We start from the raw sequence: 23234 nt of genomic DNA on the forward strand, positions 1-23234 counted from the left end.
GAAACTTTAATCGGTTTACCTTTTTTCTTTGGTGTGCTTCAAAAAAAGGCTGGTACCTGTCATCCTTTGGGATAGTACTTTATATGCATAATCAGGGCTTAAACTCAGACGGAAATAAGCTGAGCCGCTTCTTAGTGTCTAAGTGGAATTGTAGTTCCAGACGATGCACCAAATAAGACAAGATCCGATACTTTTTTCCCTATTCAAAATTAATTTAATAATTTATTAGATTTCTCTTTACCTCTTAACATTTTTTGAATTAAAATTTATTATTTAATTAATTAAATTTAAATAATATTAATTTAAAATTATTATTTAATTAGTAGCTATTTTATTTATTTTGTCTTTCCTTCCTCTTAGTCTTCCATAGGGCTCTGGCACTTCTAATTTTACAGGGTTCGTACGGTCCTTAAAAGTCCTTAATTTTTTCAAAAATGATTTTTGGTCCTTAAAAGTCCTTAATTTTTTCAAAAATGATTTTTGGTCCTTAAAAGTCCTTGATTTTGGCCGAAATGAATAAATGGTCCTTAATTTTGCTCATTTGACATTTCTTATCATTTCTAATGATTGCCATTCTAAGTGTGAATTACAATTTCTCATGAATATGGAATTAAAATTACACGGCTCTTAACCAATCTGTTGGCGGATTTGCGTTGCAAACGATAAAAAAAAAAAAAAAAAAAAAAAAAATTAGTTACCCGAACGAAAGTATCGGTGTCTGATTGGCTATTCACCCAATCTTTCGAAACAGGTGTTATCCATAAATTTAGGCAGATTGTGACGAAAGCGTGAAGCCGGAAGTTCTTTAAGAGGCGAAAGTGATGATGAAGGTGCTCGAGAAAAAAAATAGGGGGGAGGGATTCTGAAAATATTTGCCAAAATTAGAGCAGTCCCAACCTGGAAGCCCACAACCCTTCCGACGCCAATAGGAACGAGATGCCTGAAAAGTGCATTTTCAATAAACTGTGACTTCATCAAGCTGACTGCAAAGACTGGATATTGATGGATGGCAATCCTTAAATGTGGTCATTGTCTGAAACAAATTGAAATTTCTGGAATGGGAGAGTCAGCGCTGAAAATTCACATAAAAATTAAGTTTTGTTTTATCATTTCAGTTTGTTTTTACACGGTTTTGCTTAGCTTAATTTCTGTGTTTGTTTCAGTTAAGCCATAAATTAATTTTTTATCACCTTCTACGGAGTTTATTCTCTTTTGCACATATAGTAATATATATGGGATATCAGGATTATGAGTTTATTTCTGCAGAGGGTCTGTTATCGATTTCGCGGGAAATCTGTTGGCTTCATTTCGATTTTAGGTCGCCAAGGGCAAATTCGGTAACGCTAGCCAAGAAAAAGTGAAGTTCGGAAATACGTTTTGAAGCTTCAATAGACAATTAAGTATTTGGTTTAAACCTATGTTGTTGATAGTAATGCATAATTTTTGCTAATAGCGATACAATTATTAGTTGAAAATAACTAATTAAAAATTTTGTAATATTTTTAAAGCTGAAAACAACTAATTGAAACTAATTTTCCTGAATTAACTAGACACAAAATTAAATTTCATGAATTACTAAAGTTATTGGGTAGAAGTTTAACTGAAAATATACATTCCGTATTATATATATAAGATATTTATACAGTACAAAGACCGAGGTCTGGACTCATCGGGACTTCGGCGATCCCAGATTTGAGATTTTTCCGGATATTAGATCATTTTAAATCTACTAAGATGGCACGTAGAAATTATAAAATTGAAAATATGAAATCGTGATTTATGAAATAATGAAGCATTTATGATTTAAAGGGTATCAAAATTTACAAAAGAAAAGAGCTTAATATTTATATGTTTACTTTATTAAACATTTCTTTCAATGTGAGTTGTTTGATTTGTTTTCTCTGCTAATACGGTAGACTAATACTATAATAATATAATTTCTTGTTCAGTTATTAAGTTCCATTGTTCAAGTCCTGTAATTGCTGTGTCGAGAATTCCGAATAACTTGTCAATCAAAATTTTTTCTCGTTCAGTAACCTCTCTGTTACTTTCTTCACTATCGGTAGCTGTATTTTCTGGATTTAGAACCATACTACAGATTTCGCCCTCCGTTAATTGATTGATGATTGGACATTGTCATCGCAATGAGAAACTTCTGTTTAACTTCGCTAAATTCTGCCGCCTGGTGCGGCCATGCGAGCTCTGGAGCTGGTTCTAGCTTTATGTGAATAACAAATCAGTTATTCTTAATTCAAATAGCACTAAATATAATCGTTTGTCCTATGAGTATCATTAACAAAATCTATTTTTAGCATAAGGAAAGAAATTTCTGCTAAATCTCCCCTTGTCAACATTTTAGCGCATTAAACTTAAATCTGTAATCGGATATACTCTGTTATTTGGCGTCGCTGCATGATTCATCACTCAAGTTGTCATCTGTTGATAAACATGCGGTGATGAAAACAAAATACAATAAATAATGATTCGCGATTTCGGCATCAAGGATATAAAATATTGGTGTAAAATTAATAAATGTTTCGGTTTGAGATTATGCCAAGCAGATACGCAGCAATGGAGTCAAGTTACTAATCACACAAATTTATGCTAAAATAATTATTTCTTCAATAATGAGATATTTTATTTAGCGCCAAACTGAGATTAAGAATCGGGATTTCCGACATGTTTTTTTATGATGAGGAAAAAAAATCTAATGCGCATGCGTAAAGCATACCCCTTCCCTCCAAAAAAGACCTAAAAAATTGGTTGGTGGTGGCTTTGAGGTCCGGATTTTAGATCATTCCAGATATTGGATGTCCGGATCTCGGACTTTGTACTGTATATATATACATCTTTCAAAATATAACTTACCAGTATGGATTCACTCTTTTAAAATAATTCTACTTTAATTAAACTTAGGAGATAATATAATCAATTAATCAATATTGTTTAGGAAATAAATTATATATATATATATATAGTAAAAAGTGTATATTTTCACTATTCAAGTATTCACTGTGACAAGTATTCTTCTCTTGTCACATGAACAGGCCTCTGTGGAAAGGGGCTTCTCTGTAAATAAAGCAAATGAAATTGAAAATTTAAGTGACTCATCATACATTTTTCAACGCGCAGTATTTGATTACATAAAATTTTCTGGAGGTGTTCTTAATATCGAAATTAATTAACTAAATCTGAAAATTCAAAGAGGAAAAGAAATATTATTGAGGAAGAAATTGATTACATGAAGCAGAAGGAAAGATTTCTTCAGAGGGACGTTAAAGATATTAATGAAGAAGTAGATGCTTTAGCAGATGAAGCTGAGACCAGCAGGAACATTGATTTGTTTATCAAAGCAAATGAACTCAGAAGAATAGTTAAAGAAAAGGTAATAGACATAAATAAATTAGATGTTAAAATAGCAGAAAAGATTTCAGATTTAAAAAAAGCACAAATGTTTTGTATCTTTTATTGTACAGTTTATTATCCTAGTATCTTTCAAAAACCCAAGGAAATAAATTGTATGTTTACAAATCAGTTATTTTAATCTGCAAAATATTCTTACATTGTGATTATAATAGTAGTTGACTGTGTTTAAATAAATATCAAATAAGTTAAATAATAATCATGTAAATCTCTAAAATAGTGATTGTTATTAGTGTAAAATACACTTATACATGTTTTTCAAGAAATTATGTTTCTAATTTTATGTTACTACTTCATAACTTGTAGGGAGTTAGTTTAATTTTCAAAATTGTTTTATGGTAAGTATTAAATTAAATTTAATAATAGTGCATAATACACACTTCTGTTAGTTTCTTAAAGTGAAATTACAAGCACGAAGTCGGTTGTATGGATAATTGCTTTATTCTATTTATTTTTTTGTTTGCTGATAGGTCCTTAATTTTTTCTTTGATGGTCCTTAAAAGTCCTTAATTTTCATGTAAGGAAATGTGTACGAACCCTGTTTTAGAAATTAAGTTCTGCTTAAATCAGTCCTGTAATTGCTAATTAAGTTGTAACGTTGCACGCCTCCAACTTGCACGCAACCAAAATGTGACTGTGACAACTGGATAAAACACAGAGTCTTGTAAAGGGTTTAAGTCCCTTTTTATTCAACGTAATAAATTACAATTGCGTGCTCTTGACGCTCACAGACTGTGCCAACTCGGCAGTCAAATAAAAATAATAATCTGAAAAGAACTTAAAGACAAGACTCTAACTACGAGGCTCTCTAAAATAACTAACTCACCGCGTTTTACAACACCGCTGCTAATTCAGCAGACTTGAAGCTCACTTGAACGATTAACACTACTTCCCACCAAGCACATAGGCCGAAACATGGGGTTCTTCAATTTCTCGCTAACTACCTCCGCGCTCGTGAAGTAAGAATCTCACACTGAACTCGTTTCCTTCTATTTAAATCAGAATACTTCCGCTGATAATTTGAATCCTTGCGCGTTCTAATAAAATTTACATATTCTGGCATTGGCAGTTCCAGGGGAAAGTAAGGCTTGACAGGAAAGATAGTTTAAACTTAAAATAAATGTTAGTTAAAATAAATATAAACCCTACATTTGCCGCTGCCAGAATTTGGAAAACTTGGAAGCAGGTCCTACAAACGACATGTTGTAAGTTTCTCTAATTCTGAACTAACTGGCAAGAACCTCATTTACACACACAAAAAAAAAAAAAAAAATCTTATGTAACAAATTGTATCTAAAATTTTGTTGATCGTTATAAAGCTCTCTTCTTACAGCAACTTTTCCTGGACTTCATCAATCAATCTTGGTCTTTCCTTCCAGCATCTGGAAGGAATAAGTATCAGTATCTTTCTACATACATTATAATTTACACTTTCTTGACACAATTTTTGTTTTTAAACGATTCGTTTTTCTTAGTTATTGCTTAATTCACATTCATTCAATTTTTCAAGCATTAATTTAACTTTACCCTGGCTCTCCACCGTGTGTGGTGTCAAACGGGAATATTCGTGTTTTAGTCTTACAACACTTCCCCTAACCACCATGATTTGTTAGAATTCAACGACCAAATAGACACACCTTACTCGACATTCTACAACTCAATGAGCTACTTTAATATTCTTAAAAATTCAAATGTAGGTGGAGAACCCTACAAAACACATTCATTCTACCTTCCCCCTCATTCATCTTTAAACATGCAGGCTTTCGCTCTAAAGCATGACTTTACAGTTTAATACTTAAATTTTGACTTCATTGCTTTTAAGCATTCACTTTTAGCATCTACAATTTTATGCTTCTAGACTAAATTCTACTTTTACATAACATTCAAGTATTTACGTACATTTACAAAATTTTAATACATATGATTTTTACAATTTACCATAAAATGAATAAGAGAAAATAAATTTTTACTTTAATCAATCTTTGCCAAGCTGGCGGCACTGAAACTAAAATTCTTATTAATACAAGAATACGAAGTTATTTTTATCTTCGGCCAAATTTTGGCTTTAACATAACAGAATTAGTCTTTCGACCAACAGAAAATGCTTGTTTTTAGCTTTTACACTTAAAGAAAATAATACTTTTGCCTTAGCTAAATAAAGTAAAACAAAACTAAGTCTCAACCGAGACATATTGACTTTCGTCAAAACATAGAACTTCGTACTTATGCATAACATTTCGGAACAAAAGAGAAAAAAAAATTATAGAAGGTTTTAACTTATCTTTGAGTTTTCGATGCTTGAAACTCCGTCATTCGTTTTTGGCAGAATTGGTCCCAAGTTAGAGGTTTCATGGATGTTAATCTTCTCCTTACTGCCCTCCGAGTGTCGTCCACCTGACTTTTTCTTTTGCGTCCTCTACATGCTGGCCTCTTGGCGGAGTAATCGCCTGGTTATTGGCATTTCCGTTTCTCCCTGGGACGGCTGGTCTTGACGTCCTCCGGTCTGGAGTCCTTCTTGAATTTCTTCTGTTCCTCGTATTTTTGTGCCTCCTGTTGCCGTTTCAGTTTCCGGAACGGCGGCCTTGCTGGCACCTGACTCTGTGGCCGTGTGCGCGTTCTCCTTGATGTGTAATTTCTCCTGCTATCCTTTGTAGGTGGTGTTTTTCTCTTTACTACGGTTTCTTTACCCGGTGCATCTAGCCATCCCAGCGCTTGCGATGTGTGCTCACGTAACTGCGAATTATTTTTACTATGTTTTTATTAACTCTTTCTGCTATGTTAGCCTGTGGTCTATACGGAACCATTTTGATATGGCGTATGCCAAGTCCAGTGCATATGTTTTCAAATATTTGACTAATAAATTGTTTTCCGTTATCGCTAATGACTTTTATCGGTGCACCGTATTTTAAAATGTATCTGTGTAAGAATGCATCTGCGACTGTTTTGGCTGACGCGCGTTTAAGTGGAACAATTTCTGTCCATTTTGAAAAATGATCTACTATTACTAAAAGAAAACGATTTTTATTTAACTCGCTCTGGGGGAAGGGACCAAGAAGATCTACGCCAAAAATTTCATTCGGAAATGTAGCGCGAATGCTATTTAAGTACCCGGCCGGGCTGTAATTAATATCATTTATTAACTGACATTGATTGCAGGACCTGACATACGCCGTTACTATTTTGTATAATTGCGGGAAATATACCGCCTCGCGTACCCTTTTTAAAGTCTTTGTGACCCCTAGGTGGCCCGCTATTTTTGCTTCGTGCAACTCCTTCAAAATGCTTAATCGAAGCGAGGCTGGGATGACTGGCTTATACTCAAGATTTTCGTTTGTTGTTTTCGTATAGAATAATAAATTATCTATTATTTCATAGTTTTTTGCTCTATTTCTTATCGCATCGACATCTGTGTGCTCAAAGCTTTCGGGGTCTTTCAAATAAGCATAGATATTTCCAAATTCAGGATCAGCTTTCAGTTCAGTAATAACCGTATCTCTAGAATCTAAAATTTTTGAAGTCAACACAGCGCATTTAAATTCATTTCCTTCATCGTCCAGTTTTATACGAGAAAGTGCGTCAGCTACATTGTTTTCCTTACCCGGTTTATATTTTATTGTGATATTATATTCTTGGAGTTTTAAAGCCCATCTTATTAACCTGGGCGTTAGGTTTTTCCCCGAGTAAAGTCTACCAACAGCCGCATGATCCGAAAAGACTGTTACTGGTGATTTGCCGAAATAAACTCGAAATTTGTGTACAGCCATTAATACGGCTAATGTTTCTCTTTCTGTAGCTGTGTAATTCCTTTGTGTCTGATTCAATGTTTTACTAAAAAATGCCAGCGGATGGTTATTTTGCATAAGAACCGCACCCACCGCATAGTCTGACGCATCTGCTGCAATTTCCAGGTTTTCGTCCCCCTCCGGGAATTTTAAAACAGGGGCATTAATAAGCGCTTCTTTTAATCTTTCAAAAGCTGTGTTAGCTTCCGCTGTCCACGTAAATTTAGCCCTTTTTCTTTTGATTACTAAGAGTGGTTCAACAATATTAGCGAAATCTTTTATGAAAGATCGATAGTAAGAACATAATCCAAGGAAAGAAGAAAATTTCTTGGCGGTGTTGGGCGGTGGGAAATTCTTAATAGCTTTTATTTTTGAATCTTGCGTTTCTATACCCTTTTGCGAAATTTTATAACCGAGATATTTAAGTTCTTTAGTTGCGAACTTGCATTTTGAGGCGTTAATTGTAAGACCGGCCTCTTTTAATAATTTAAAAACTTGTTCTAGATCATTCATATGTTGTTCCAACGTACTACTCGTTATAATTATATCATCTAGATAAATTAAAGTTGATTTTCCTAGGACAGGCTTTAGAACAATGTCCATAGCTCTCTGGAATATTGATGGGGCCCCACACAACCCAAAGGGCATGCGTAAAAATGCATAAGTGCCCGATTTTGTTATAAACGCGGTTTTATGTATATCTTCGGGTCTCATAGCTATTTGATAGTAGCCAGACGTTAAGTCCAAAGTAGACATATATCTTGTCGATTTGATCTGTCTAATGATCTCGTCTATAATCGGCAAAGGGTAAACTGGAAATTTGGTAATACTATTTAGTTTTCTGTAATCAATAGCAAACCTCCAAGCCCTTTTATCCGAAGGAGGAAACTCGTTCTTTTTCCTACATAGTACGACTGGACTCGCGTACTCACTATTTATGGGCGTTATTATTTTATTCTTTAACATCTCCTGAATATGTTCTTCGATGATTACGTCTTTTTGTTTGTCATAGCGGTAAGGTTAGTCCTACAAGGTTTTTCGGCATTTAATTAAATCTTGTGCGTCACTATTTGGCAGTTTCCTGGTTTTTCTGAAAATAAATGAGAAAAATTACTCACCACTTTCTGTATTGCTTTCCTTTCATGGTCATTCAGATGGCTAAGGTCCACTTGAGGTGTCTCCACAGGTTCCACCACCCTCTGGTCCATCTCCAACACCACGGAACTATCTTGAAAATTTAATTTGGCCCTCGCGGCCCTTAAAAACTCCATACCTAAAATAAGAGAATGTTGCAGATCTTTCACCACAAAAATTAATACTTTGAGACTTTCCTCTTTTACCTGTAAGTTTAATGATAATTTCCCGATGCAGTGACATGTTTTTCCTTGCGCCGCTATAATTTCCGTATTTTTGGTTTTAAGTAGTCGTACCCTATAAAAATTCTTTTTCAAGAAATTTTCACTCATAAAATTTCCTTCTGCTCCTGTATCGATGAGGGCTTCTACTGGTACATCGCCAACCAGGACTTGTATAATTGGTAGCTGTGAGTTTTTTACGATGACCGTATTTAAATGTCTATTTGAGGATTTTTTTAAAACTTCCGGGGTCTGGACCCTCCCTTTCACAGGCCCCTCTACTCGTTTAAAGCTTTCCTTTCAATCTGTGTCTTCTGGGTACGCGGATGTTTATTTTCAAATTTTCTTTTTGGGCCTTGACCTTCGAGTTTCGATGCGTTAGCTTGATAGCTTTTTCCCCCATAAGAGCGATTTCCATTTCTGGTTTCCTCCTTTGAAGATTTCCTTCGGGTACTTTGAGAATATGTTTCCCATCTCGCTTTTTCCGCTATTCTGCGATTTTGAAACTTCACCGCCAATTCGAAGAGTTCCTGCAATGTGCTTGGGTTTCTAATTTCAAAGTAGTCTTGAACAGCGGGTAACAATCTTGGTAATATTATTTCAATAATCTCCGCATCGGGTTTCTTTCCATACAGCATATCCGTTAGCTTGATTTTTCGTAGAATAAAGTCCGTCAATTCTGCTGTATCCCGTTGATAAAAACTATATAGCTCGGCTTCCAGCCGTGCGCGATCTTTCACTATGGGGAAGGCCTTTACTAACGATTTTTTGAAATTTTCAAATGTATACGTCTGGCTTCCAAATTCCCCTAATAAAAATTTACCTATATTTTTCCACCATACCGCGGCCTGTCCTCTTAGTGCTGATGTGGCGATGGCAACTTTTTGTCTCTCAGGAACAGGGTAGAGCTGAAAGTGGTTTTCTAGACCTTCTAGAAATACTGACACCAAATTTTTTCCATCGAAATGGACATTTGGCTTGATTGACGATCTCAAAGTCTGGACCAGGTATCCAAATCCTTCCAACTGAGTTGTCATTTCTTGGTGTTGTCCAGCGGCTTCCATCCAATTTTTGGCCATTTCAGTTCGATAAGTGTTCGGGCGCCAATGTAATGTTGCGCGCCTCCAACTTGCACGCAACCAAGGGGTGACTGTGACAACTGGACAAAACACAGAGTCTTGTAAAGGGTTTAAGTCCCTTTTTATTCAATGTAATAAATTACAATTGCGTGCTCTTGACGCTCACAGACTGTGCCAACTCGGCAGTCAAATAAAAATAATAATCTGAAAAGAACTTAAAGACAAGACTCTAACTACGAGGCTCTCTAAAATAACTAACTCACCGCGTTTTACAACACCGCTGCTAATTCAGCAGACTTGAAGCTCACTTGAACGATTAACACTACTTCCCACCAAGCACATAGGCCGAAACGCGGGGTTCTTCAATTTCTCGCTAACTAACTCCGCGCTCGTGAAGTAAGAATCTCACACCGAACTCGTTTCCTTCTATTTAAATCAGAATACTTCCGCTGATAATTTGAATCCTTGCACGTTCTAATAAAATTTACATATTCTGGCATTGGCAGTTCCAGGGGAAAGTAAGGCTTGACAGGAAAGATAGTTTAAACTTAAAATAAATGTTAGTTAAAATAAATATAAACCCTACAAAGTTTATGCATTATGTGTTTCATACTGGAGTTGTATTGCTTTTATTTTATTATTATTATGATTATACAGTAGTTATGATTAAACAGTACAGTTATTATTATTATTAATATCGTGAGGTTGGTGATATTCACCAACCTGCGAATCACAATAACAATAAACGGTGATTAAAATATTATAGAATGAGATTTTTAAACATAAGTTATGTTTCTAAATAAAAGATAAAATCAGAAATGAATTTAAAAATAGAGCAAAGACATCGCTAAATGACAGAACTGTGTTGCCAAGTGAAAGATAAAGTTGCCAACTACAGTCAAAAGTCGTTAATTTGGACACCCATAATCTGGAATGATCTATAATCCGGACCTCAAAGCTACAAACTTTCTGCGCAATCGACGCATGCGTGTAAGACCTTTACGGTTGCGAATATGCGTGTGCGCATGCGCAAATTACGTTTATGCATGCACATTTAATGTATGATGGACGGTATAATCTAAGCTAAAATTATCTAATTCAGTTAATGTTGCAGATTGCGTTGTTCTTTAATCTTCGAATTAAATCCAGCTTATTATTTTTTGCAGACTGTTAGAGCAATTTTATAAAAGTAAGCTTGAACTTTCAATTATGTCAAATAGAATTTCTGATATATATTTACTAATACGTAAAGGAACTACAAAGCGAAAGTATATTTCGAAGTCCATTAAACAAAAGTGGAATTGCTCCAAAAAACGACCTAACCATTCCGAAATCTGTTTATCAATTTCACGCTGCTCTGTGGGGGGAGGGAAACGACGAGTCGCGCAATGAATTGGAAGTTGATCTGTCAGCACTATCCTTATCTTCAGGGCAGATGTTTTCATTTTATTTGGCTTATAATTCCTTACTAAATGTAGTATTTCATCTGGATGTATTCCATCTTTAATATGATTTAAATCAAATTCCTCATCATTAAAATTTGCTTCCAATAGTGAAGAAAGTGACACAGAGGCTATTGAAAACGAAAAAATTTCGATTGACAAATTAGTCGGCATTCTCGACACAGCAATTATAGGACTTGAACAGCGAAACTTTGTAACTGAACAAGAAATTATGTCTGTTTATAGAATTAAGGAGAAAGTACAGTCAAAAGTCGTTAATTCGGACACCCATAATCCGGACCTCAAAGCTAAAAACTTTCTGTGCATGCGAGTAAGACCTTGACTACTGCGCATATGCATGTGCGCAAGGGCAGAATACGTTTTCGCCTGCGCGTTTAATGTATAACAGACGGTGTAAGCTAAAATTATCTAATTATCTATTTCAGTTAATGTTAATGATTGCGTTGTTCCTTAATCTTCGAATTGGATCCCGCTTATTATTTTTTGCAGACTGTAAGAGCAATTTTATAAAAGTAAACTTGAACTTTCGATTATGTCAAATAGAATTTCCGATGCTGGAACTTCCAAAGGATCTACAAAACGAAAGTATGTTTCAATGTCCAACAAACAAAAAGTGGAATTGCTGCAAAAAATGGATAAAGACATGAAGAATATGACAGAGAGGTTAGTGAAAACGAAAAAATTTCGATTGACAAGTTAGTCGGTATTCTGGGCATAGCAATTAACTGGACTTGAACAGCGGAACTTTGTAACGAAACAAGAAATTTTGTCTTTTTATAGAATTAAAGAGAAAGTATTATCACATAAAACGAAGCAACTTAAACAACTTACATTGAGAGAAATGTTTAATAAAGTAAACAAATAAATATTAAGCTTTTTTTTTGTAAATTTTGATACCCTTTAAATCATAATTGTTCTTTATTTCATAAATTACGGTTTCATATTTTTAATTTTAGAATTTCTGCATGCCATCTTACGAGATTTAAGCTGATGATCTATAATCCGGAATCGCTGAAGTCCCGACGAGTCCGGATTAACGACTTTTGACTGTATTATCACATAAAACGAAGCAACTTAAACAACTTACATTGAAAGAAATGTTTAATAAAGTAAACAAATAAATATTAAGCTTTTTTTTGTAAGTTTTGATACTTTTTAGATCATAATTCGGCTAATCTTTGGAATATGGTAACAGGTAGTTTGGCGACATTTTGGTAGGCGATAAAGGTTACTGCCTAGGACTTTGGGAATAATGTGAGAAGTACTCAGTTCCGATTACGCATTATTTTGTGTGAGGGAAATGAGAGATCATGAGTTAAGTCATGTGACATTTATGGACGAATTACAGTTCTTTAATCGGAAAAGGGGGGGGCGAATTTGGAAAAATATCTGCAGTACTATAGTATTTTGTATTAAGCTTCATTGTGTGTTGTGTGAAAGAGTGTTGATTAATTTTTGGATGGCATGACGCTATCTAAAGTGAATTCTAAATCTTTATTGCGTTTATCTGATAATCCAAAAGAATTGGTTGAATATGTAGGATTAATTGCGGATAAGTATGAATGTCCAACATGTGGGAATGAAATGAGATTGTGTGAAAGGAAGAATATTACAGATATGTTTGAATGGCGGTGCAAGAAATCTGGTGAAACTGGACATTTTGTGAAACGGAGTGTAAGGAAGGGTACGTGGTTTGCTGAAAGTAGTTTGAGTATGGGTGAAATTTTATTAATTTCTTATTACTGGGTGAATAGACTGCCAGTTGACTACTGGATTTCGGATTTAGAAATTAGCAGTAGTACTGCAGCCGACTGGAACTCTTTCTGTAGGGAAGTGTGCGTGCCACGTAATGAAGATTCTGAAGAAGATTAGGTAAGTTAGTATTTTTAATCATTTGAGGATATTATTTTTATGCATTGTTCTAAATGTAAGGGGTAAATAAATTAATATGGTATTATTGGAAAATTGTTATTAGCAATGATTTAGTTTAAAGTAATTAGGATTGTATTCTAATTTTTATTAATTTAATGTATGTGCTTATTTATATTTTAAATAGTGTTTTTTTAATTTAATTATATTTTAATTTAATGATCGTGATTTTGTGAGTTATATATTTGTAGTATTTTGGAATACATTTGAGTAGAAGTAAATGTGCATGGAAAGAATTTAAATATTTGACACTAAAAGTATTTGGAACCATTTTTAATGTTTGCGTTATAAATTGGCAGGTGATGTTTATAATAGATAATTTAGAGAGAAAAGTTTTTGAATATTTTATTTATTTTATACGTGCAAATGTTCATCGTTGGAAAGGGTATATACTTTTCCGTGATCAGGTAATTTCATATATGTCCTTTTTACCGAATTTAGAGATTCACAAAATTTTCATGCATTTTCGTGAAATTTTTATAATTTATGAGAAAAAAGCAGTTTACATGGATATATTGAAGATTGTGCGCAATGCCATTTTTGTGCAATTCTGGGATGTTTTTTTAAGTTAAAATAAGTCAACGTGTACATGGTTACTGTCTATGTGCGATTCTGAAAAATGCGGCAAGGAGTTTGCGATTCTGCACTTTTCCCCAATTTTGCAGTTAATATTTGTCATGATTAAGCAGTTTTGTTCCATAAAATTTCTAGCATAAGTGTAATTTGGCTAGCAGATTGTTGGAAAAAGTGTTGAGTAAATAAAAAGAAAAGAAACATGTCTTTACTTCATGAAGACAAAATGGCAGCGAAAAAAAAAAGTAGAGGGTTGCTGTAGCAGAGTTGGTTGCCAAATTTTCGCCAAAAAATCGCCAAGTTACCATAATCCAAAGATTAACCCATAATTCTTCTTTGTTCCATAAATTATGTTTTCATATTTTTAATTTTATAATTTCTGCATGCCATCGTACCAGATTTAAACTGATGATCTATAATCCGGAATCGCCGAAGTCCCGACGAGTCCGGATTAACGTCTTTTGGCTGTATTTTGATTTTTTAATTTAAGGCAATATTAAAATCTTGGATCTCTATCTTCAAAAAGAAAAAAAAAAAAAAAAAATAGCATTTTTAAGTATGTCACACTTTTAATAAGTAATAAAAAAAAAAAGACTATGAAGAATTATAAATGTGTCCAATAAACTTTAAATGTGATACACTTGGATGGATATTGATGGAAAACTTCAAACTGCAGATAGAAGAAGATATCTGCCTGTTGCTTTCTAAAATAAATCAAAGTAGATCATGTGATAAACTTTTCTGAAGAAGATGAAAAATCGGTGAATTTTTTACAAATGGCCTATGAGTATGAAAATATGGAAGGAGTAAAGCATCGGTCAAGTAATATACAGAACCATTATGAACAGTTAAAAAAAAAGTTTTTGTAGAACAATTCCAGACAATTAACTGTTAATTGCGTTCTTAATTAAAAGGCTGTGAAAGTAAGTATTTTTATGTACCACATTTTTCAATGTATAACATGCATCTATAATTTCAAGCTACATTTTTCAATTTTTAGGTATACAGTCAAAAGTCGTTAATTCGGACACCCATAATCCGGAATGATCTATAATCTGGACCTCAAAGCTAAAACCTTTCTGCGCATGCGCTGCGTTGACACATGCGCATAGGCGTTTACGCGTGCGCGTAAGACCTCTTACAACTGCGCATTTGCATGTGGGCAAGCGCAGAATACGTTTTCGTGTGCGCGTTTTATGTATAACGGATGGTATAAGCTAAAATTATCTAATTATCTATTTCAGTTAATGTTGACGATTGCATTGTTCCTTAATTTTCGAATTGGATCCGGCTTATTATTTTTTGCAGACTGTAAGAGCAATACTATAAAAGTAAACTTGAACTTTCGATTATGTCAAATAGAATTTCCGATTCTGGAGCTCCCAAAGAATCGTACAAAACGAAAGTATGTTTCGATGTCCATCAAACAAAAAGTGGAATTTCTGCAAAAAATGGATAAAGACATGAAGAATGTGACAGAGAGGTTAGTGAAAACGAAAAAATTTCGATTGACAAGTTAGTCGGTATTCTCGGCACAGAAATTAATGCGACTTGAACAAAAACTGAACTTTGTAACTGAACAAAAAATTATGTCTGTTTATAGAATTAAAGAGAAAGTATTATCACATAAAACGAAGCAACTTAAACAACTTACATTGAAAGAAATGTTTAATAAAGTAAACAAATGTTAAGCTTTTTTTTTTTTTTTTTGTAAATTTTGATACCTATTAGATCATAATTGTTCTTTATTTCATAAATTACAGTTTCATATTTTTAATTTTAAAATTTCTGCATGCCATCTTACGCGATTTAAACTGATGATCTATAATCCGGAAAAATCGATAATCCGTAATCGCCGAAGTCCCGACGAGTCCGGATTAACAACTTTTGACTGTATTTGCCATATAATGTGCACGCAGTTCTTTATGAAGAAACCTAAAATATACTTGTGCAATGTTCTTGTCTTTTGAGGCCACTAATTTGAACATTTATCCTAGCTTTTCAAACAGTGGTCAACCATGTGGATTAAATGCTTGAGGGAGTAAATATTGAGGTGGATTGTATCCATTGCAGGTGTCCAAAAGAATCTATTGTAGGGCACTTCCAACCTGAATGAATTCATGAAATTAGGAGTTAGATGTTTTCTCTTTCTGTAGTCATTTAAAGCTGAGATCTTGAAGTGAAAATCGAAGGCTTTAGTAAATTGCATTTGGCTTTAATTGAAATACAGTTGCTGTAGTGCTCCTTTTAATAGTACAGTCAAAAGTCATTAATCCGGACTCATTGGGACTTCGGCGATTCCGCATTATCGATTTTTCTGGATTATAGATCATCAGTTTAAATCTGGTAAGATGGCATGCAGAAATTATAAAATTAAAAATATGAAACCGTAATTTATGAAATAAAGAACAAATATGATCTAAAGGATGTCAAAATTTACAAAAAGAAAAAGCTTAATATTTATTTGTTTACTTTATTAAACATTTCTTTCAATGTAAGTTGTTTAAGTTGCTTCGTTTCATGCGATAATACTTTCTCTTTAATTCTATTAAACAGACATAATTTCTTCTTCAGTTACAAAGTTCCACTGTTTAAGTCCTATAATTGCTGTTTCGAAAATACCGACTAATTTTTCAATCAAAATTTTTTCATTTTCAATAACCTCTGTGTCACTTTCTTCACTATTGGAAGCGAATTATAATGACGAGAAACTTGATTTAAATCATATCAAAGACGGAGTATATCGAGATAATACTACATTTAGTAAGGAATTATAAGCCAAATAAAATAAAAACATCTGCCCTGAAGATAAGGATAACGCTGACAGATCAACTTCCAATTCATTGCGCACTGCGTCGTTTTCCTCTCCCCCGCAGAGCAGCGAGCAAACATATTTTGGAATGATTAGATAATCAAAGGATATGCCTTTATCCATTTTTTGCAGCAATTCCACTTTCTGTTTAATGGACTTCGAAACATACTTTCGCTTTGTAGATCCTTTACATATTAGTAAATATATATCGGAAATTCTATTTGACATAATCGAAAGTTCAAGCTTACTTTTATAAAATTGCTCTAGCAGTCTGCAAAAAATAATTTGCCATATCCAATTTGAAGATTAAGGAACAACGCAATCTGCAACATTAACTGAATTAGATAATTTTAGCTTAGCTTATACCGTTCGTTATACATTAAACGCACATGCGTAAACGTATTATGCGCACACGCATATTCGCAGCCGTAAAGGTCTTACGCCTATGCGTATGCGTCAATGCGAAGCATGCGTAGAAAGTTCGTATCTTTGAGGTCCGGATTATAGATCATTCTGGATTATGGGTGTCCGAAGTAACGACTTTTGACTGTAAATATGGCTCCCAAGAAGAAAAACAAACACAGTGCTTATTTCAAATGCAAAATCATTCATTTTGGAAAAAAAAAAAAAAAATGGAAATCATGGTGCACCAAGGATGTTTGGTGTTGGTGAAAGATAGAACGGATAATGATTATATATTTATGGATAACAATGATGATGGAAAAATAACAATAATGATGAAGAAATAACAATGATGTTGAAGATGAAACAAAATTCGATGCCATGCCTGAATATATAACGGAAGCCGAATATGCTGAACTTTTCATGTTATCCGATAATGAAAAGGTCCAATTTCATAAGCAGCTTTTTAGTGAATGTAAAAAAATATAATTTTTTCCTTATTTTTAAGCTATCATTTTTATATCCACCGTATAACACACACCCGAAAATTTCTTTCCTATATTTTTCTTAAAACTGTGCATTATACGCCCGAATATATGGTATGTTAAATTCCATTGATATTTTGAAAAATCATGAAATATCATTCGGTCCGGGCCAGTGCGATTGCACCAGGCGGTAGAATTTTAGATTTGAGAAGTTTGCATGGGCGGTAAAAGTCTGGTTCTGGCCCTGCATTCGGTTAATGTTATCAAAACAGTCATGGACAAACATTAAGCAGCATCTATCATATTATATTATATATAAAATTTCACAGATCTTCTCCAGTGGTATTACTTACTGGAAAAAATTCTAGAATACCTGTTTTACCATCAGTAGTGTTCACACATCTAATTATAAATGTTATTTGTTCTGTGTGACTGATATCTGGTGTTGAGTCGAGAGTTAGAGTGTAATATTTGGTTCTTTTGACCATGCGTGTTATCTCATTACAAATAGATTTGGCTAAAATATTAATTATTTCATTTTGAAAATGCTGCCATAAGTGGTGTGGAATGTGTTTCTTGTCATCTTTGCATTTACTGACATTATTATGGTGTTCTGAAATAACTGGATCAAATTTGGCCAACATCTCCTCTGCCTTTAAAATATTATTATTAGTTCTATGATAAACTTCGTACTAGTTCCTCTGAATGCCAAATTTTGACTTGCTAAAAATTGTACTAAATGTGGTACACATATTCTCGAATATATGGGCTATCTAAAAAGGGTATTTTACATTTATATACAGAGAGTTTCATTTTACAGAAATTATGTGATATCTAGAAATGAAAAATTCGATATTTTAGCTCATGTATATACAGTATATAGTGAGTTTTTTTATTAGTGCACCATAGGTGTTTATGTGGTAGAAACTGGTACTATTCGGTTTCAAGGCCCATAAAAAATCGCCAAACTATTGTTGATGCCAATGCTGCCAAAAATAATTGCGGCAACCCTAATAATTGTGGCAAGAAAGGAAGTGTTCAAAAATTTTCATCAAATTTGTTACCTCAAGAACTATTTATTACTCGGAAATAACTATCTATATCTCTTTAGTTATTTATGACTCTACAATAATTAAATAATTTCTTTACTCATACTCTCAAATGATGAAAACAAAAGTTACACTAACTCTCTAAAAAGAACAACATCATAGTATATTGCCATTCTCTGAAACATAAACTATTACAAAACATAGATAATAATAATATGAATAGATAATGAATTAAAAAAAACACCTATAGAGTAAAGAAAACGATTACATCTGCTTGAAGCTTGTGCAATATTACTCAGAAGCTGCAGTTAGGAAAAAATATAAACAAAAATGTTAGAGTCAAAATATTGTTCAGGAAGTATAATAGTAAATAACTATGATGTTTTAATTTAGATGACAGGTTAATTTCATATAATACTTTTTTATTATTATAATTTATATGAAAAATGCTAAACATGACTGAATGGAAGCATAAGAGTAAATAACTATTTCAGATCATTATTATAATTTATATAAAAATTGCTAAACATAACTGAATGGATATCTGCATCGCTATTTCGCTACCGACTTATCGCTAAAGCATAATTTCATCTCGTTGGTTGTTAAAAGATAATTTTCTATATTGAATGATGCCTTTTCTTTGAAAATATTCTTGGTAAAGTACAGAATCACTCCCTTATTCGTTTGCCGCTTTTTACAAGGGTAAAGACAATTGGATTTTTGTCAATTTTCTTTTACTTTTTAAGTGAAAATAGGTCGATGTGTACATAGATAAAGCCAAGGGTGTGCGCAGCGCCATTTTTGTGCAATTCTGGGATTTTTTTTTTTTTAAAGTGAAAATAGGTTGATGTGCACATGGATGCCGAGTATGTGCAATTCTTAAAAACGCGTCAAACAGTGGGTGTTTCTGCACTTTACCTAAAATTCTATTGCCGACTTTTCGTCATAATCAATTCCCAAATTGTTAAATCCATAGGATATTAAAAAGGATTTAAAAATTAAACTAGTATTTCAATGGCGTCTTAAGAAATATAGAAATATAAACTTACACAATCTGAATTCAGCGCATACGCTAGATTTGGCACGCTGTTAAATGGGTGCATTTGCTAGATTTGGTACTTTTGTGCATACATTTTCCGTGCAATTTTTTACGTTTCTCAAAAGGGAATAGTACCTAGAAACTTTATCTCATGTTAATGAATTTATATTTTCTGGCAAATATTGAAAGATTATACCTTGTAATATTAAGAGTGTGTTTGTGTGATATTTAGATTGAAAAATCTTTAATAAAAAATCCATTTGAAATCCACAAAAATATTTCCTTTATTAATTATTTAATTTAAGTGATTTTGCATAGTTTGATAAATGTCACTTTATTTTTAACATACAAGGAAAGGTAAGAATATTAAGTCCATAAATGTAGTTTTAAATAATTTTTTATTAGAAATTAAGGCTCTACTCTGATATGCGCCCTAATTTCACCAAATGTGGCACTATGTGTTCTTCGCTGGTGTTTGGAGTGATTATGTGTTGTATGGCAACCCCCTTAACGTTGAAAAATCTTTGGAACTACTCTGGTATATGCCCTCAAGTCGCCAAATTTCTTGCCAAACATTTTGGTGAGAAACTTCACGCTGCCATATTACTATCTAAATTTTTTGTCTATGTTTCTAACTTTAAGCCTAAAATGTCTCCAAAAACTCGGTCTTCGCACTTGCAAAAACCACGTTTTGAACACACAATTTAAGCTAAAAATCCGAAACAAAAACAAAAAATTTAGATAGCAAAAACATAAAGTTTCTAACCAAAAATATTTGACAAGAATCCATGTACACAGCGATATGTTTTGATTTAAAAAAACATCTACGCATTGCAAAATATAGACAGTTAAGGAATCTACGAACTACGCACACCTCGCTTTAATAAATTAATATAACAACAATAAATTTCAAAGAATACCATGTACACAGCATCCTGTTTAAACTTTAAAAACAAATATACGAATTGCACAATTTAGGCAACGAACGAATCTACGAACTACTCACACCTCGCTTAAATAAATTAACACAACAACAATACATTTCAAAGAATAGCATGTACACAGCATTCTGATTCAACTTTAAAAAACATCTACGAATTGCACAATCTGGACACTATGCATTAATCAACAAAATAAACTAAAATAACAAATAAATTTCAAAGAATTCAAAAAAAAAAAAAAAAAAAAAAAAAAAAAACGACAGAAATTCATTTTAAGAAAACAATGAACATAACATTCTACAAAATAAGAACAAGAATAAAATAAACCATGAATTAATGCTTTTTCGAACAGCAGAAATACCAATTTCATACCGCCTTTAACATGCCGCCACATAATCACTATCATATTTATATGACAGCCAGACACACTATCCAGAGAATTCATACTATGGTTCACAAATAAATAAAATCACAAATAATCACATGCACAGCCACTAAAATAATCTCCCAGACCCTCTTTCCACTCCTCCAAACACCCACTGCCCCTCAACAGAATGGCCACAATAATAATTCCTTTTGTCGAACTTCAATTCAACAACTTCCACCGTTTTATCTTTTCCCATCTTCTCAGACACAGGCGCGAACGAACGAGCATTAATGTGAACCAACAAGCTCCAGTGAAAGATTTTTCAACGTCAACAGGGTTGCCATACAACACGCAATCGCACCAAAAACCACCACAGAACACATATCGCCACATTTGGTGAAATTAAGATGTATATCAGAGTTGTACCAAATCTTTTCCTGGAGTGGTTGGTTTGTGTCATGCGTGTTTTGAAATGGCCTATGTTGCAGTGATAGATGTGATGGAAAAATTTTAGTTGCGTATTTTAGATTGTGTGGAAAGTAAATTTAGTATTAAAAGGTACGATGTTGGAGTTGTTAACGAGTCTTTTGTTTATGGGTGTGTTTATGAGGATTGAAGTGTATTTTTGGAATTTCTGTGTGAAAACGCAGTGTGAAATGCTGAGCTGCTATGAGAACTCGGACGAAGAAAGGCATTTCTGATAGTTGTGTGGATTTGCAGTCAAATGGTTCAGCGGAGTTTAAGATTTGGATTGTGGTTTTGGTGTCATAAGTTAACTTTGGGGGAAGTTTTTATAGTTACTTTCGAAATTTTGAATCTCAGAAAGACTTGATATGGCAAAATCGTGGCACTTTTGTTCAGAGATGTTGTGTGACTGGCGAAATTTTATTCAGGAATGTATTATGGTAAGTGCATTTTATTTTGTAGAATGTTATGTTCATTGTTTTTTACTATGAATTTTTGTTATTGTTGAATTTTGAATTGTTTGTAATTTAGTTTATTTGGTTGATTTGTGTGTAATGCCTAGATTGTGCAATTTTTAGATTTTTTTTTTTTAAAAGTTAAAACAGAATGCAGTGTACATGGTATTCTTCGAAATTTGTTGTTGTTATGTTAATTTATTGAAGTGAGGTGTGCGTAGTTAATAGATTCCTTTGCTGCCTTAAATGTGCAATTCGTAGATTTTTTTTTAATTTAAAACGTATCATTATGTACATGGATTCTTGTCAAATATTTTTGGTTGGAAACTTTACGTTTTTGCTATCTAAATTTTTTGTTTTTGTTTTGGATTTTTAGCTTAAATTGTGTGTTCAAAACGTGGTTTTTGCATGTTTTTTTGTGCAAAACATATGCGAAAACCGCGTTTTTGGAGACATTTTAGGCTTAAAGTTCGAAATGTAGAGAAAAAATTCAGATAGTAATATGGCAGCGTGGAGAAATTTGGCAACCTGAGGGAGCATATAAGAGTAGTTCCAAAATTAATTTTTATTTCAAATTATTGTTAAAGCTGGAAAGCAATTTTTTAAACCTAAACACCAAAGAGTGTATAAATATATTGAATTGCTTAAAGAAAAAACTATACAAATTTGTTTCTGACATGTCTATAGCCAATTTCTAAATGCGGGCAAAAAATGCCTTAAATTATTAAATCATTCAATATATATTTATATCATGATTAACTTTTAATATACGTTTCTTTTCTCTTCTTTTTATTTATTTAGTGCTTTGTTTTGAATCTCTTGGTTTGTCTACTTGATTATATAGCATCTTGTTACATTTAGGGCTTAAAAAAAAAAGGCATAAAACCCGCAATTTTTTTAATATAGTAGTAAAATACCATTAAGTACCTGCAACATAAAGTAAAATTTAGAACTTTGGCAAACTTTGCTAACTTTAATAATACTATACGAATACTGAAGTGTTTTTCAAACAGGATTTGTAATGAAAATCATTTAACCAAAAGAAACTCCAAGATTTTTTTTTTTCTCAAATAACTTGGTATCATATAAAACTACAAGAATTTATCTTTTAATAGAGCTACAACATCACTTTTTTCTTCGATTTTGTTTTTCTAAATTGAAAACTTAGTGTTTACCCAAATACATATTGAAATTAAACACTCCTGTGTCTTGGGTAATATTAACCATAATACAGTCAAAAGTCGTTAATTCGAACACCCATAATCCGGAATGATCTATCATCTGCACCTCAAAGCTAGAAACTTTCTGCGCATGCGTCGCATTAACTTTCTGGGCATAGGCATTTACGTATGCGCGTAAGACCTTTCCGGCTGCGAATGTGCATGTGCGCATGCGCATTATACGTTTACACATGCACATTTAATATATAACGGAAGCTAAAATTAAACTCAGTTAATGTTGCAGATTGCGTTGTTCCTTAATCTTCGAATTGGATCGGGCTTATTATTTTTTGCAGACTGTTAGAGCAGTTTTATAAAAGTAAGCTTGAACTTTCGATTATGTCAAATAGAATTTCCAATATATATTTACTAATATGTAAAGGATCTACAAAGCG

At 33.1% G+C, this 23234-nt stretch overlaps 1 protein-coding gene across 5 annotated transcripts in view; it reads left to right on the forward strand.

Moving 5' to 3' along the window:
* Positions 1 to 23234, forward strand: part of shop (sulfite oxidase) — a 119023-nt gene that overhangs the window by 2782 nt on the left and 93007 nt on the right. Inside the window, exon 1 of one of the 5 annotated variants that reach the window (XM_035375857.2) lies at positions 19725 to 21604. The exons of the other annotated variants lie outside the window; for them this stretch is intronic. The gene's annotated coding sequence lies outside the window, so the exon portion shown is untranslated. Of the gene's footprint in view, positions 1 to 19724; positions 21605 to 23234 lie in introns of those variants that run through there. 5 annotated transcript variants of the gene reach the window in all.

This window comes from Stegodyphus dumicola, chromosome 4 (assembly GCF_044657685.1).
Source record: "Stegodyphus dumicola isolate Sdum_Otavi_A_Nest chromosome 4, ASM4465768v1".
NCBI lineage: Eukaryota > Metazoa > Arthropoda > Arachnida > Araneae > Eresidae > Stegodyphus > Stegodyphus dumicola.